This window comes from Doryrhamphus excisus, chromosome 11, assembly GCF_030265055.1.
Source record: "Doryrhamphus excisus isolate RoL2022-K1 chromosome 11, RoL_Dexc_1.0, whole genome shotgun sequence".
NCBI lineage: Eukaryota > Metazoa > Chordata > Actinopteri > Syngnathiformes > Syngnathidae > Doryrhamphus > Doryrhamphus excisus.
Window position 1 is genome coordinate 704,548 of NC_080476.1, and position 6,929 is coordinate 711,476.

Here is a 6,929-nt window from a genome sequence, read left to right on the forward strand (position 1 = left end):
AGAGCGATATTGAGACAAGACAGAGTGCCGGTTGTGGTCGGGGATTATGAATTATTATACACACCAATCCCATGAAAACATCTTATTTCCAAACAAGGACAACTCGAGGATCCCCTATTTATCGTATGGGTCTGTTCAACCAATGGTCGTTGAATGAATGATGTGTTCAAGTGCAATGTTTGTCCTCATTCTGTGTAGAATATAGTACGCTCTGTATTCAGCAATTCATGATACAATGTCTATGATACTTGTTACTGCAGTACTTGGTTTTTATGTATTTATGTACTGTTCAGTTAATGTTGTCTAACAAGGATCTGATCTGATGTTCGAGGCCAACAGTCGACCAATACGTTTACCGATTATTAGCAGTCCTCTTCATTATACTCCGCATTTTGGCAATACACCATATCTCTGATTGTGTATTCTGTATTTTTGGATCCTGGGTTTTCCCAGGTTTTTGAACTAAACCTGCGTTCGGGTCCACCCCAACCGCGACTGAGACATCGGCGTTACAAGATGCACCCAGGCTTTGAAGCGTGGTTCGGGTAACGAACAAGGCGTTTTCGCAAATTGGCTTACTTCATCGAGGGGTGGAGTCAAAAAACTGTGGCATCCTGAGTCTCGCTACCCGGCAGTACCATGTGACCGCTCGGGGAAGTGGGTCAGATTTCGCCGCAAGGTTTGTCAGGACTGTAAGGCCCTGAGGCTCCAGTCCAAATTTTGGTTTTTGATTTGAGTTGTGGTCACAAAGTTTGGAAGGCTTTTATATTGTTTGGAGAATTCTTCTTCGAGAGAGTTGGAAGATGAAGGAGAGTAGGAGACAAGGATAGGTAAGAGGATGGAGCTAGTGAGGAAGAGGAAGATTTCCCCCGTGTAGGACCATTTTGATATGATAACTCCATATAAGGTAAGCCAAATCCAACAATTCCAGAGGTATTAGCTTTGCTTATCAAGAACTGTATTTTATTCAAAGCTGAGAAGTTCGTTCCAAGGAGTTGGGCTCCATTAAAACTATCTCATGGAAGACATTACCCTAATACAGGGGTGTCAAACTCATTTCGCATCGTGGGCCACATACGGCCTAGGGAGATGTGAAGTGGGCCGGACCATTAAAATGATACCATACTCTGCTATAAATAACCAAAATATCATGTCTTTTTGTTTTGGTGTAAAGAAGCACAAGAACATTAGGAAAATATTGAAATTTAATGAACTATCCTTTTACAAAACATTTCATGAAACACCTCATATTTCCTTAGACAAATGTGCAATTTACTTTTATCATTCACAAATATGCATTGCAAGTGATCCCACTGATTGTACAAAGGCACAAAACTTTAATTGGTACTGAAAAATATAGTAATGCACTTTAAGATTAAATGAGACTTTTAAAGAAAGGGATTTTTAAAGCACTTACACATACGCATATAAAATCTAAATGTAATCCCTGCGTACACCTTACAAACTAAGGAGAGTGATTTTAAATGTGTAATGAAGAAAGTGTTCGCCTGTCCTGTAAATCTGTAAACTTCATACATGAAACATACATACACATACAATATATACTGAAAATGTATGGAGTTGTATGAACAGTAGAATTCCATCACACAACTTTTATTTTGAAGCTGCTGACTAACATTAAAGTGCACATTTTTTAAGGATTCATCTTCACAGAGCTGTATTCTTTCAATGCAAACAGTAAGCCGTCATATTTTTGGCTGTGATGAGTCTCATAGTGGCGTCGAATATTATATTCCTTCAATACCGAAACTTGTTGCAAACACACCAAGCACAAAGGTTTTCCGTGCATGTCTGTAAATAAATAGGACGCGGTCCATTTTTCTTTGAAAATTCTACACTCCTTATCTACTTTTCTCCATTTGGATAACGACATTTTGGCTAATGAGGGTGTAGCGGAGAGGTAGAGACCAAGGTATCAACAACGTCGTAACAAGCAGCAGATGGCGCATTGATACCGTCTGCTGTTTTCAGTCTGTCTCAGTGATGCGGCTTGTCTTCTACTCTGATGGAAAGAGTGCGCCCCTTAGCGGATAATCCATGAATTGCAGCGAATTAAAAATATTAATTCCATGTCTTTTATGCATTTTTTTCCACTTTCAAATTATCCTGTGGGCCTGATCGAACCTCCTTGGGGGCCGGTTCCGGCCCGCGGGCCGACACCCCTGCCCTAATACATAAGTATTAGTGTACTTTGTACACAGAGATAGCGTCATTTTATTTGGTTTTATGTTTTTTTACTCATCCAATACTTTGACATTATTTTTTTCACATGTACACTCAAAACATCCATCTCAAATTATGTGGTGTCTTTGAACGCAACCCTTCATTGCTCATTAAAAAGCCACAAGTGTGATTGAAATGATCTGCTTCTATTAAATAAACTACATCTTTTGGCTTAATATACATTTTCTGTTCATCATACAGCAAGGGTGGGCAAACTACAGCCCGGGGGCCACATCTGGACCACCAAGTGTTTGAATTTGGTCCGCCAGTATTTCATTTAAACTCAACGTACAGCCTGATAGCATTGCTTGGTTTACTGTTTTATCGATTTCGTAATTTTTTACAAAGTGTTCCTGAAAAAAGGGACACAAGCACATAATAATAATAATAAATTTCATGTATAACGCACTTTACATGAAATAAATGATCTGAAAGTGCACATATAGCAGATTGCGTGACACTTTTACTGACACAATAATTTCATGTGGACTGACGTGTAAAATATATAGTCTGGCCCCCGTCAATTTTTGTCAATTTTGTTATACAGTATATAATTGTGTCCTGTCATGTATCTTTCTGGTCATAAAATAAAAGTAAAAATGGGCATATTTCATGCATATTGTAGTTGCAAATGCTGATTATTCATGATTAATTCATTTCAAAACCTAAAATTTTAATCATTTGACAGCCATTATAAAAACGCAACAATTATTCTGTCAATATATGAATGTTTGTAAGCCATTTTAAAAATGAATAAATATACAGACATCCATCTTCTACACAGCTTATTATATATTACCACTACATGTATATGTTTTTTCTTCCTTAAGGCTCTGAAGGCCACGGTGGAGGCCAAGCGTGAGTCAGCTAAGGAGAAGGCTAAAGCAGAGAAGGTGTCTGCCGTTAGCCTTCCTTCTGACACGTGGACATCCATCAACGTATATATACGCCCGCCTGGCTGTGACATGCCATTTTGTGGGTGAGAAAACCAAACGCGGCTCAGGGCTGTTGGGAGTGCAGACTTTCCTATAATCACACACTGCTGGAAAAATGGAGCTGGCGTCGCGTCGATGAATGCGGGATCGTTAATAACCACGTTCAGTATCCTGCCAATATGGATGCATGCGTGAGAGACACCATCTCTTATCTCGTATCTTTTGGCACTGATCTTCAACTCATCCTTGGGATCTACACGGTACCGGAGTCTACACAAACCACCCAGTTGGAAAGCGGCGTTGACGATGTAAACAACAGTTTATTACATCGGTCAACCAAACCATTTTAACTGGACAAAACAGCACTAAAAAAAAATGAGACTATTTAGTTTTGACTCAGGAAGCTAACCTCAAGCTAACACTGCACAGACTCTCCGTACTTGGCATTTCCATCACTGATGGCCAACGTTGGTCTGCATCACCCACTGTAAGACTTTTGGACTGCAAAGTCATAACTTTATATTAATTAGTTAATATCATAACTCGTGGGCCGCATTGAGTTAACAAAACATATATTGAACACACTATTTAATGCTTATAATTTCCTTGAATTATTTGTCTAATTTTATCTGTAAGTGTTATACTATCTGTATGTTCTCATGTCCCTTTTTTCCCAGGAGCACTTTAATGTAATTTAATTTTTGTTTTTTTTTGTTTTTTTTTACTAAATAAGACATCCGACTTGCAAGTCATGTTGCTAGTTTGCATGTTAAAAGTTGAAATACTTAGAAAGCGGACCGGATTCACACGCTTGGTGGGCCGCATGTGGCCCTCGGGCCGCAGTTTGCTCACCCCTAACCTACACTGACAGGAAAAACAGCACACAATCAGCCATCCGATACTATTTCCACATACAGAATACATCCAAAATACATCAATACAACTCATAGTTGCATCAAGACTTATTGTTTTATTGTCAATTGTGTCCAGTAGTTTAATGTGGAAACATGTGACAATATGCAATAAATAAAATAACTACTAAGATTAAAACTTCTGGCAAGCTGGGTGTCAGAAATTCTAATTATTCCTTGGCGGGCCAACCCAAAATTTTATCTTACCACCATCTTGGCTACACAGCAGAAGTGGAGCTAACCCAAGGCAAAGCGCAACATGACAGCAACCGTTGTTGGACAGCACCCCAGGAACTACGTACGTACGCGTGTAGTACATAATACACACATTGAAGTACAGAGGCGTGTGGATTGATTGTTGGTATATGTCACGGAAAAAGCAGAGTAGAGGCCTGCATAGATTATCCAGAAGATGAAGCACTTACCTTTTGTGTCAAACAATGACCACCCAGGCAGGTGACGGCTTCCCAGAAAAAAAATAAATAAATAAAAATGGATTTTCTCCCAAACACGCTGCTCCATATTGACCAGCGTCAACATCAATAGTCGACATCTTCAAACTATTTTTCATGTTTGTTCCACATTTCCTTCTTTCTCTTAGATAGATGTGACCCCATAATGCAACCTACAAGTCACCTTTATCTCCTTCCTCACTTCCTGTTCCTGTTTGTATCTTTAATTTTCAGCTTCAGGTCAATTTGGAGACGGGGTTTTTATTATTATTATTCTCTACGGTTGAGTATAGCCCCGTCACGGTAATCAATAAATCAAAATGATAAAAACAAAACTGATAGTTTTGTCACTGTATCTATCTCCGTATGTGGGCGTGTTGGTTTTATAGCAGAACAAACTCAATAAATCAAATTGATAAAAACAAACTTGATAGTTTTGTCATCTGGATAATTTGACATGTGCATGAGTGTTTGTTTTCGTTCTCTCGATCACCAAACAGGCTGGATGACAAGAGAGTTCACTCTGTGCATCTGTCTCCGTACCTGGGCGTGTTGGTTTTATAGCAGAACAAACTCAATAAATCAAAATGATAAAAACAAACTTGATAATTTGACATGTTTGTTTTCGTCCTCTCGATCACCAAACAGGCTGGATGACAAGAGAGTTCACTCTGTGCATCCGTCTCCGTACCTGGGCGTGTTGGTTTTATAGCAGAACAAACTCAATAAATCAAAATGATAAAAACAAACGTGATAATTTGACATGTTTGTTTTCGTCCTCTCGATCACCAAACAGGCTGGATGACAAGAGAGTTCACTCTGTGCATCTGTCTCCGTACCTGGGCGTGTTGGTTTTATAGCAGAACAAACTCAATTAGATAGATAGATAGATAGATAGACTCCCTTTATTGTCATTGCACAAAAACACAGTAGTGAAATTGCCAACGAAATGTCGTTGCCTGGCTCCCATATAATAACAGACACAAAAGAAGATAGGTAATAATAAATAATAATAATAATAATAATAATGTGGAGAATAAATAGATATAATAGACACCAAATATGAACAACATAATGTAAAGTGCAGCGTGAACAGTAAATTGCCCAAATAATTTAAATAATTAAATAAATAATAATAATGTAAGTAAGGTAGAGGGGCTTATTTGGCATTCAGCAGTCTGATGGCCAGGGGGAAGTAGCTGTCTCTGAACCTGGTCGTCCTACAGCGGATGCTGCAGAACCTTCTCCCCGATGCCAGGCGAGAGAACAGTCCATGCTGGGGGTGTGTGGGGTCAGAGCAGATCCGATGGGCTCTAGATACACACCGGCTGTTTGCTATGTCCTTAATGGGGGGGAGTTGGGTCCCGATGATCTTCTCCGCTGTCCTCACCACTCTCTGCAGTAACGTCCAGTCCGAGGCCTTGCAGCTCCCAGACCAGACGGAGATGCAGTTGGTCAGCAGGCTCTCGATGGTCCCTCTGTAGAAGGTGGTAAGGATAGGAGGGGAGAGGGAGGCTCTTTTCATCCGCCGCAGGAAGTGCAGTCGCTGCTGTGCCTTCCTTGCCAGAGCGGAGGTGTGGAGTGACCAGCCGAGGTTGTCTGTGATATGCACCCCCAAGTACTTGGTTGTGTTCACAACTTCTACGGCTGTGTCGTTGATGCTGAGTGGAGTGTGGCTGGGTCTGGATCTCCTGAAGTCGACGATGATCTCCTTTGTTTTGTCAACATTCAGGATCAGGTTGTTCGCCTTGCACCAATCCACAAGGTGTCGCACTTCCTCCCTGTAAGCCAGTTCGTTGTTGTCCTGAATGAGGCCCACAACTGTTGTGTCGTCCGCGTACTTCAGGATATGGTTGCTGCTGTACTTGGGGCGACAGTCATGGGTCATTAGGGTAAACAACAGGGGGCTCAGAACACATCCCTGGGGTGAGCCGGTGTTCAGGGAGATGACACTGGATGTGTTGTCGCCCACTCTGACATACTGGGTTCTATCTGTGAGGAAGTCAAGCAGCCAGTTGCACAGGGAGGTCTTGAGGCCCAGTGGCTCCAACTTGCGTACCAGGTCCTGGGGGATGATCGTGTTGAATGCTGAGCTGAAGTCCAGGAACAGCATCCGTACATGGGTGTTTTTCTTCTCCAGGTGCTCCAGGCTCAGGTGGAGAGCAGTGGAGATGGCGTCTTCAGTGGAGCGGTTTGGCTGGTACGCGAATTGGAAAGGGTCGAGTGATGGGGGGAGTATGGAGGTGATATGGTCTTTAACCACCCTCTCGAAACATTTCATAATGGTTGATGTGAGTGCAACGGGCCGAAAGTCGTTCAGACATGTAATGGATGGTTTCTTGGGCACTGGAATTATTGTGGCGGACTTGAAACACGGGGGGACTACA